This window comes from Physeter macrocephalus, unplaced genomic scaffold, assembly GCF_002837175.3.
Source record: "Physeter macrocephalus isolate SW-GA unplaced genomic scaffold, ASM283717v5 random_27, whole genome shotgun sequence".
NCBI classification, from domain to species: domain Eukaryota; kingdom Metazoa; phylum Chordata; class Mammalia; order Artiodactyla; family Physeteridae; genus Physeter; species Physeter macrocephalus.
In genome coordinates, this window is record NW_021145313.1 from 28,738 (window position 1) to 38,967 (window position 10,230).

The following is a 10,230-nucleotide window of genomic DNA, read 5'->3' on the forward strand; positions in this document are numbered from 1 at the left end:
TGCTCCGCGGCATGTGGGATCTTCCCGGACCAGGGCTCGAAGCTGTGTCCCCTGCATTGGCAGGTGGATTCTTAACCACTGTGCCACCAGGGAAGCCCTAAACTCTTTAAAAAAAAAAAAAAAAAAAAAAAAGCTTCACACCCTAAATGCAATGTGACATCCCTGATTGGATTTGGATTTTGGAACAGAAAAAGGACATGAGCAGAAAACATGAAATCCGCAAGAAGTCAATAGTTTGGTTAATAGTATTGTGCCAAAAAAAAAAAAATAGTATTGCGCCAATGTTAATTTCTTCATTTTGACAAATGTACCACAGTTAGGGAAGTTGTTAACTTTAGGGGAAGCTAGGTAAAATGAGGAGTATTTGGGAACTCTCTACACTATCTTGCAACTTTTCTGTAAGTCTAAACTTATTCCAAATATATTAAAATAAAACAAAACCCCAAAAACCTTTAAAACGTAAGTTCAAGATGTAAGAGTCAGAAAAAGAGAGAAAGCAAAAGTTCAAAGGGAAGGTAAAGGTGCAGAAAGTGGGATATATGTTTAATTCTTAGTTAGAAATCTGAAGACCTTTGCTGTATGCATTTATCCACTCAACAAATATTTATTGAGCATCTACTATGTGCCAACCATTGTTTTCAGAGTCAGGGTTACAGCAGTGAACAAAACAGAGCCAATCCCTGCCATCCTGGGGCTTACATTTTAGTAAGTCTAGACTCACTAGTCTACACTCCAGAGCTTAATCTGTTTGTCTAACCCCACTCCACCCTACAGGCTCCAACACTCAGCCCCCAGGACTGAAAAGCTGGGCCAGTTCCTCTCGGGGTCACATCAGGGTCCAGGAAGGGCTTGCTTTGACCAGCGAGAGTCAGGAGGTCTGAGGTGGCCCCAGATTGTGTGCCGAGTTGGGCTGCTTCTTGGCTTCTGACTAGAGATGGAACTGCATGCCTGGCCTTTCTCATTTGTAACATGAGTAAAGCAGTAAGAAACCAACTTTCTCCCAGAGATATGCTGAAGTTCAGTGGGCATAAAGTGTATTCAAGGGATAAAGGTGATTGCATTAATACGATTGTTGTAAATATTTAGATTCAGACTAAGAAGTGGGTTAGGACCTCTCTTCTGTAGTTACTACAAACCCTCCTCCGTCCGTCGTCAAAGAACCTTCGCAACTGGAGTAAAAAATTGAGGCAAACATTGCGCGCTCAGCCAGGGTCAGGCCCAAGCAGCCGCTTGGTCCTTAGGCAGTCCTGGTGCAGCGGGCAGGAAGCGCGGAGCGTTCCTGGCCTGCGCCCGCCTCGGCTCCCAGGGGAAGGGCCGGCTGCTGTGGCGCCGCGCTCTGGACGGGGATCCGCGCCGAGGGCGCCGTGACAGGTACCGGAAAGCGGACCGCACCCCTTAGGAGACCCACACTGGCGACCCGCGCCGTGCCCCGCGAGGGGCCCAGCGCAAGCGGCCCGGGGCGCCTGGCCCCGGCCCAGCCGCCTTCGGAGGGAAAGTTGTTGCTCAACCCTGAGGAATGCGGAGCCGCAGCCGCGGCGGGCGGAAGCGGCGGGAGATCACAGCGACGGCCGGCCGGGGACCGCGCTGGGGCGGCGCGCTGCAAACTTGGCCCCATGAAAACCCCGGGTGCGGCGCGCAAAGCTGGGCCGCCCCAGGCTCCAGCCGGCCCACGGCCTGGAGGTGACAACCACGCGGCCCGGTGGTGCAGCGCGGGGCTAGGATGGCCGGGCCGTTTGGGAAGGGCGGTGGCAGAGGCAGGCCCGAGGACAGAGGCAAGAACCTCCCACTGAGAACTCCAGGAAGGCAGAGGTTTTTGTCTTTTATGATCTCGATTAGTCCCCCACGCCTGTAGAGTGCCATGAACAGAGTAGGCGCTCAGTAAACAGTTTTGAAAGCGTGATCGAATCCCTCCCGGCCTCAGTTTCCTTCTCGGTGCAACAAACGGTTTGATCTCTGAGGCCCCTAGCAACTCTGAAATTCTAGGATGCTGAGATTAAATCCCATGTGTACTGCTGTGGTTTTGCTTTTAGTTTTTCAGGGACATTTTTAGTGCTACCCTTTATGATGTGCCAGGAGTGAATTTGACACCAGATGGCTTTTTTTTTTTTTTTTTAAATAAGAAAGAAGACAAAGGGAGGGAAAAAAATATTTTCCAACTGGCAGTGCTGCCAGCATTTTGGAAGAGAATCCAGGGAGGCAAAGAGGAGCTGTTTCAGCCTGATTCTTCCTCCTCCCGCACACTCTGCCACCCTGGCCTCCACCATAAATGGGGTAGATCAGATTGGAGCTTTTTATAGATGAGGCGAAGGGAACATCATCACAGGAAGCTCCACCCCGAGTTAGGGCTTGCTTTGTCCTCTCCTGCTCTCACAGGGGACTGGCCCCTGAGCCACAGGGGCACGGATTCTGGCTACAGGCAGGGCTCCGGCTACAAGCTGACCCTGGCGTTAATTAGAAGAACAGAGAGACACCTGGCAAATCAATAGCTAGCGTTCCCCGCCTGGGGAACATTAAGGAAAAATAGCCCAAATGGCAGTGTCTCTTCCGGAATTCCTCTCTTGGATCCCAGCTCCCTCTCCTCACACAGGGAGGAGGGGAACTGGTCCTTGCTCAGAATGGCCTCTAGCTCGGTTCTTAATATTGTGGCCAGGAGAAGAGAAATTCCTAGAATGAGCCAGTTTGGCAGTGTGTACTGTGGTGTCAAACAGGGATGGACACCTGCTGTCACACGGCTTGGGTTCAAATCTTGGCTGCACTACCCACCAGTTGTTTGACTAGGGCAGTGACTTTGCCTCTCTGTGCCTTAGTTTCTTCCACTGTAAAATGGAATAAACCGCGCCCTGCCCCGCTCCGCCGCCTTTGTAGGATTGTTGTGTAGATTTAATGAGATAGCACAAGAGAATTGTTAGTGGTCTGCCTCTTCAACAGATCAACAAGGAACGTGTTCAATGTTTTTCTTATTTGTTCAGCTTCAGCATCCCCCAAACTAGGACCTCTTGCTGGATAGGCCCTTGAAGAGCCCCACGGTGGCACTGTCACCTCTGGGTAAAGGGATCTCAATCCAGCTAACTGGTCCCTCCCTCCTCCTCCGTCACATCCCCAGGAGACGGGAGGAAGGCAGCACAGGATGAACAGAAATCACGCATCAGGCTCCAACTTGATGAATCACCTTAAAGAGATGGGGTGGGGGGAGCTCAGTAAGAAATAGGTCACCCTTAACCCTGGGGGAAGAAGGGAACAGTAGGTGAGGAGAGGGGACCATTGGTGCTAGGCTGGGAGGGTGTCACCACTGCATTAGACAGTGAGGGGATTGTGATGGTCACTGTGGTATATAACCCTATGAGGTATCATTGATTTTCTGCTGATAAATTGTTTTCTAGTTGTTTCAGATGCAGAGTTCTTGAATCCTTTACCAGCAAGCTCCTTGAGGTTAGGTTTTATCTTTCTGTTGTGGTATCCACCCCACACAAACTCCCAGGAGAAGCTACACAAAAAGTAAACACTCTGGAAGTGCTTACTGATTTGGTTGAGCTGTTTGTTATGGACTAAATGGTGTGGGTGTGTGTGTGTGTGTGTGTGTGTGTGTGTGTGTGTGTGTGTCCATCCATCACCCCCCCACACACCCCACCCAAATTCATATGCTGAGATCTTAACTCCCAATGTGATGGTATTTAACTCCCAATGTGATGGTATTACGAGGTGGGGCCTCTGGGTGGTGATTAGATCATAAGCCCTCATGAATGGAATTAGTGCCCTCTTAAAAGAGATCGCATAGAGCTCTTTTGCCCCTTCTGCCATGTGAGCACACAACTAGAAGCCAGCCATCTACGAACCAGGAAGCGGGCCCTCACCAGACGCTGACCCTTCCTGCACCTTGATCTGGAAATGGGAATGTGAAAAATAAATGTCTCTTGTTTAGAAGCCTCCTAGTCTATGGCATCCTGTTATAGCAGTCTGAACTAAGCCACGTTAAAACAGAGGAACAGGTTGGGACTCTAGGCTGGAGGGACAGGGGGAGACACGTAGTAGCACTAGGGTCACCTGCTGGCCCCAAGTGTCTTTCCTTCAACCCACAGGCTCTCTCTCAAAATACTGCATTCAAACTTTTTCTCTAGAAAGTCAATGACACCTCGGTTCCCAGCCTGTCCTGTCACAGGGGAGCTAATGTCCACGGCAGAGCCGGGAAAATACATGTCTTCAGGTATTCTGTCACTCCTGGCCCGAGTGAGCCTCCAAGGCAAGCTTTTTATTTTGAAAACTTATCAATCCTACTCCTTAGCCATCAGCTTATTTTTCCCTCCTTCACCCCAGGCTACCAGAGAAAGATACTTGGCAGTGTCTTATGTGTGGGTTAGGACCTTTCGGTGGAAAGCAACAGAAGACCAACTAAAAGTGGCTTTAACAATGAACAAGTGTATCATTTTTCAGAGGCAGACAGGGTTGATTCCACCTTCAATAAGCTCAAGGCTCCAGTCAGCTTCTCTGTGATTCTGTGGAGACCCCTGGCCTAGTGGGCTTCCCACCTCGTGTCTCATTGACCAGGGTTGTATCACATGCCTAGGCCTAAACCAATCACTGGCAAGGAGGCAGAAGCACCCTGATTGGCTGCTTAGATTTATCAACATTCAACTCCTGTGGCTGAGGGGGGTCCCCTTCCCTGAGTACAGGGCAGGTTAATTCCAGAACAAAATCAAGGCTGACCAGCCCAGAAAAAAAGGTAGGGAGTGGCTATTGAATCTGTGAGCCACCCAATAACCTTCCAATAAACTGTTTTTCTGCTTAAGTTAGCCAGAGTTGGTTTCTGTGGCCTGTAACCACAGAATTCTGGCTGATGCAGCTCTGGGGCTGCACAGTGAGGAGTGACAGAAGTCGCATTCATGGCCAGGAGGAGTGATGTCAGCACACAGCCGTGAGATGGAATAGAACGGCCACACAAGGAGCGGGCGGGAAATAGCTGCTCTAAGACCCCGGAAACAGCCCGTGGGGTTTTGAGGGCTGGAGGATTAGGACTTAGAGCCAGAGGCTGTGTACTTCAAGGGACTTTACTGTGATTGTACCCCCAGGCTGTGTAACCTGGGGAAGGTGGGTCACATGGAAGGTCAGTAAATATTGAAGTGGACTGAAGTGACCACCCTCCCTTTTTAAAACTCTGTCCTTCCTCAGTGTCCAAGAGGCCATCCATGTAGATGACTGAAATGACTGGCCTTTCCCACCCACCGCGTTTCCTGCAGAAGACTTGAGCAATCACACAGCCCTTTCCCCCCACCTCACATCTCGCCCTCCTCAGGGACGCCCCGCTTGGTGGTTCTGCCCTGAGGGGCTCTCGAACCTCTGGACCCAAGACTCCACTGTCACTCCGACCTGCCTCACCTTCAAACCTGAGCCTCGGACCTGCCCTCTCTGACCTTAAACGCCTTTCTTTCCGCTCCTCCTCTCGGCTGTCCACTCCTCTGAGCCTGCTTAGAAGAACTTGGTTCAGTCCCTGGCACATGATCAACATCTGGTTAGTGGTTATCAAGACTGTCTCATCCTCTTCTGCCTCCTGGCGAATGGCCTGCCCCAGAGCCAGTCACTTTACTGCCTCTCCCCTCCCCCCTGCCCCCGTTCTAGTACTCCCCCCAAGCCCCTCACTCTCTCCCTCCCAGCTAGGGGTTACTCCCTGCCTCTCACTACCTCCATCCCTGTTCCTTGCTGCCTTCTCCACTGATTCTCAGTCTCACCTCACCCAGGCCTCACTGGGGCCCAGTAATCCTTATTATCTCTGGGGGCCTCCCAATCAGGTTCCCACAGCAGCTCTTCTAAGCTCTGAAGCTCCTCTCCTCCCCTGCTCACCTCCTCCTACAGATAACCCCCCCCTCTTTGTCAGCAGGAGCAGGGGTGTCAGGCACAGACTGGCTCTACCGTCCACCTCAGGGAGACATCTCAGACTTGTGGTCACAAGATGGTGGAGTACAGCCCTTTCTGTCCCCTTTTTCTCTCAAAACATCACCCTCAAAACAAGGAGAATCAGAAACAGAAACCCAAACTCCACCTTCAACTAAACCAGGAGACATTAAGAATCCTGAACTGGGCTTCCCTGGTGGCGCAGTGGTTAAGAATCCGCCTGCCAGTGCAGAGGACACGGGTTCGAGCCCTGGTCTCGGAAGAGCCCACATGCCGTGGAGCAACTAAGCCCGTGAGCCACAACTACTGAGCCCACGTGCCACAGCTACTGAAGCCTGTGCGCCTAGAGCCCGTGCTCCAAAACAAGAGAAGCCACCGCAACGAGAGGCCTGCGCACCTCAACAAAGAATAGTTGCTGGCCGCAACTACAGAAAGCCCGCACGCAGCAACGAAGACCCAACGCAACCATAAATATAAATAAATAAATAAAATTAAAAAAAAAAAAGAATCCTGAACTACATCGTATGAAAACAGAAAGTGTATGGGAGAGTGGCAAGAAAGGCAGGCCCAGAACATCCAGAGGCATGTGCCCACGAGAAGCAAGTGGACTCTCCCCTCAGAGAGGCTAGGAATTGGAAGGAGTGAGTAAACTAGAAGGCAGGGGTCTAAAAGCTGGGGGCTTGTTCAAAGACCTACTTAAAATGCAATTTGATCGTCAGGAAACTCAGTGGTACCCAGCGCAATGAAGTGATTTATTGTGTCCCCTTCCCCACTCATGCAGGAGACAGGAAGATCAATTCTGGAGATATAGTATTGAAACAGAGAGATTCTGGACTTTGTGGGGGGGTGGGGTCGGGGGGAGAAGAAGGAGTGGGATCAAAAGCTGAGGAGGGAGGGACTTCCCTGATGGTCCAGCAGTTGAGACTGCACGCTCCCAAAGCAGGGGGTCTGAGTTCAAGCCCTGGTTAGGGAACTAGATCCTGCATGCTGCAACTAAAGATCCCACATGATGCAACTAAAGATCCTGCGTGCTGCAACTAAGACCCGGCGCAGCCAAATAAATAAATATTAAAAAAGAAAGGAAGGAAGGAAGGGAAAGGAAAGGAAGAAAGAGTGAGGGTGGGATAAAGCCATTTTAGGTAGGCAGAAGTCTCTAAACTGTTACCTCCCAGGCATTCTTTCTCAGGAAGCTACTGGAGGATGTGCTTCATCCAAACAACGAAGTAAACCGAGGAGGAGGAAGACACTGGGTTCCTGAAAGAGGAAAAGGGCAAAGTGAATTCTTAATTACTGGCCATGGCAAGTCCCAGGGTGACAGGTGTGCTACAGGCCTCAAGAGCAACGCATCCAGAGAAAAGCAAAAGGATGGAGCACCGCAGGACAAATGTCTCCAAGGAGAAACAAAACAGAACCAATAAGATATATGACAGGTTTGGCCATATGCAAAACTGTACAGAGAAGGCGTTTTACAGAGCTGTTGAAGGGTGTGGGAAGATGGAGTCAGAGATTCAAAGAAAACCAAGCAAATAAAAAATGAGGCAATTAACTCCAGGAAAAACAAAAAAGCAGTACAAGAAAGGAAATGTAAACAGAGCACACAACAAAAAGTTATATTAGAAAAGGAAATGGAACCAGCATACTTGCCTCAAAAGTAAACAATATTTTCAAAGTCAATAATGAGATCACTGAACATGGATTTAACCCTAAATTGTGATATAAACATGATGGGGGTGGGAAGAGGGGAAGAGGCAAGGAAGAGAATCAAAACCCTCATCTACCAAGACAAGGAGTCAACAAATTAGATAAATGAATCCAGAATGGCAGTACATATATTATGTAGAAATAAGGAAGGAAATACCAGAAGACACAGCTAAACGAGTTGAAAGCGGTTGCCCCTGGGGAGTAGGATTAAAATTGGGAGAAAGGCCAGTGGGACTTCTGTTTTTATTACAAGCCCTTTAGAATGATTTGATTTGTAAGCAATGTGTTTGTATTAGCTCGATAAAAATAAATATTAATTTTATAAAGCAAGTATAAAAGGAGGTGTCACATCCTCCACTACAGAATGCCCGAGGACCTCTGTGTAGACTCCGAGGAGCAAGGGTCTCCCCATCCTCATCCCCTCCCAGACGGGCATAACTCATCAGCTCAGCCCTCTTCTCCCAAATGCACTCTCTCCATCTCCTCCTGTTCTGTCGGCCATTCACAGGGTGGCTGTACTCCAGCCCTACTGAACTGTCAGGGTCCAGAACGTGCTTCTGGGACTTCGCATGCACCGTGCCCTCTACCTGGAAGCTTACTCTTTCCTATTCCACTCTCACCCCAACCTACAGAAGATAGTTGAAACTTCAGCCCTCAGCTGAGATAGCACTGCATCGCCATCCTCCTTCCCAGCCTAGTCTGGGCTAAATGCTCTTCCTCTGTGTTTTCCTACAACTCTGTGTCCCCACTCTCGCTCTCAGCACACTGCTCTGTAAATGTCCCTCACTTGTTTAGCTTTCCCACTAGACTGTAAGCTCGATGAGGACAGGAACTCATTCTTAATCACTCTAGCTCCAGGTCAGGACCTGTGACTGGTCAAAAAATAGTCAATGATCATGCAAATGGCTAAATACGTGATTCACATTTAGTAAGGGCTCAATAAAGATTTGCAAGAGTAATAAATATTAAAATGCAGACCTCCCCCTCCATCCAAAATATGCCTCCCTCCTGTCATCTCCATTCTACCCTCCTACAAGGTCAAACTTCTCAGGCAAGTTGGCTGTGGCCAGTGCCTCAACTTCCAGTCTACCCACTCCTGCCTTGACCTCGTATAGTAGCCAAGGCCCCTTCACGGGACCAGGTTCAGCTCCAGTAAAGGGATTTCTAACTGAGTTCACACTAAAATTGACGGAGCAGTTTAGAGACTGTCTGCACAGCCCGGAAGGAAAGCACCCCCCTCTTAGTTTTCTTGTCCCCGGGCCCAAAATACAGCTCTCAGAGGTCTGGCTGGGTCCCAGGCTAAGTAGAGGGGACACGGTTAGCTCTTGACTTGGGCCTAACAAAGATCCGTCTTGGCATAAACTAAGTGACTGGCTCTATCCAGTCTCTCACCTCCCTATCCATTTTGCCTTGGTGACTCCCGGCCAGTGTTTCCAGTGGGAAAGGCGTGAGCCCCCTGCCTGGGTGCAGGGAGGCCTGGAGGTAAGAAGCGTGAGTGCTCAGCGTGGGCCTGGCACACAGTAGGCGCTGGAGGGTAAAAATCCGCCTTGCATCACTCCCCAAACGAAGCTGGCCTCCACGAGGTCTGGGGAGAAGGCACCAGGATCCGCTTCACTGAAAAGCTTCTAGGTCGCCAGCCTAGGTCAGGGGCGTCCTGCCGCCCCACCCCCATCGCGCCACGTGACCTCAAAGGGCCGTCCGGGGTTTGGAATGCGGCAACCTCTGCTTTGCCCCCAGAGGGGCCGGCGGAGCGGCTGCGGAGGGAGGGAGGAAAGAGGGAGGGAGAAAGAAGTGGCCGCACCCGCGGCTCGGAGGACTGGAGGGGTGGGGGTGGGGCGCAGGAGGGGGCCCTTCTCTCCTTTCCCCAGTGCGCGCGCTGGGGGAGCGAGGGAAGGAGGTGGTTTGGCTTCGTCCAGGAAACCTGTAAATACGGGCCGAGAAACTCGATCTGCTCCTGTCGCTTCCCTATTTGGGAGAAGGGACGGAGCCAGGCGATTAGTGGCTCCTGGGGGCGCAGGTCACGTGGCCTCCCAGGACTAGGTGGGGGGAGGGGGAGGCAGTGCTCCCGAGGAACCGGGATCTAGGGAGGCCGAAATCCCGTACAGGCCTGGCTGCTCCTGTCCCAAATAGTTTCATTTGTCCTTATCTTACACGCTCGCATACTGCCCGTGGGGTGGGAGGGTCGAGGGTCTACCCCGCTGCGGGTTCGTCCACGGCACGCGCCCTTTCTGAGTGCTGGGCGAGGTGTGTCTGTCGGTTTCACCAAGCCTCAGTCGGCTCCGGCCTCGTTTGCAAAGCCCGGGTTAGATGTGACCAGACTTCCGAGTCCCAGACTCCTGTGCCTGTGGTGGCCGTCAGGCTCCGAGGCTCCACTCCGGGTCTGGGACTCCCTGTCCTGGGTGGTGGAGAAAGTGTCTAGGAGGCTGGCGTCCTGCCTCCGAGCTTCCCTGGCTCAGTGGCCCGGGAGACCGGCAGTGCCCGGGGAGGAAAGTGCCCATCGGGACTGGCTTCCAACAGAGCCTACTGTTTGCCACTCTGTGAGGGCATGAGAGGAGTGGAGGAAAAAAGACAATGCCTGCCCTCAAAGGAGCTTACTCTGGAGTGGGGGCAACAGTCAAGTAAACCAGAATGAAAATACAGGAGCAC

At 51.3% G+C, this 10,230-nt stretch overlaps 1 long non-coding RNA gene across 1 annotated transcript in view; it reads right to left on the bottom strand.

Moving 5' to 3' along the window:
- The window catches only part of LOC114484791 (uncharacterized), a 15,067-nt gene extending 5,355 nt beyond the window's left edge, over positions 1 to 9,712 (bottom strand). Inside the window, exons 1-2 of the long non-coding RNA XR_003678111.2 lie at positions 8,977 to 9,712; positions 7,049 to 7,137 (exon numbers count right to left, since the gene is read on the bottom strand). This is a non-coding gene — a long non-coding RNA (uncharacterized lncRNA). The remainder of the gene's footprint in view (positions 1 to 7,048; positions 7,138 to 8,976) is intronic.
- Positions 9,713 to 10,230: the final 518 nt, after the last annotated feature.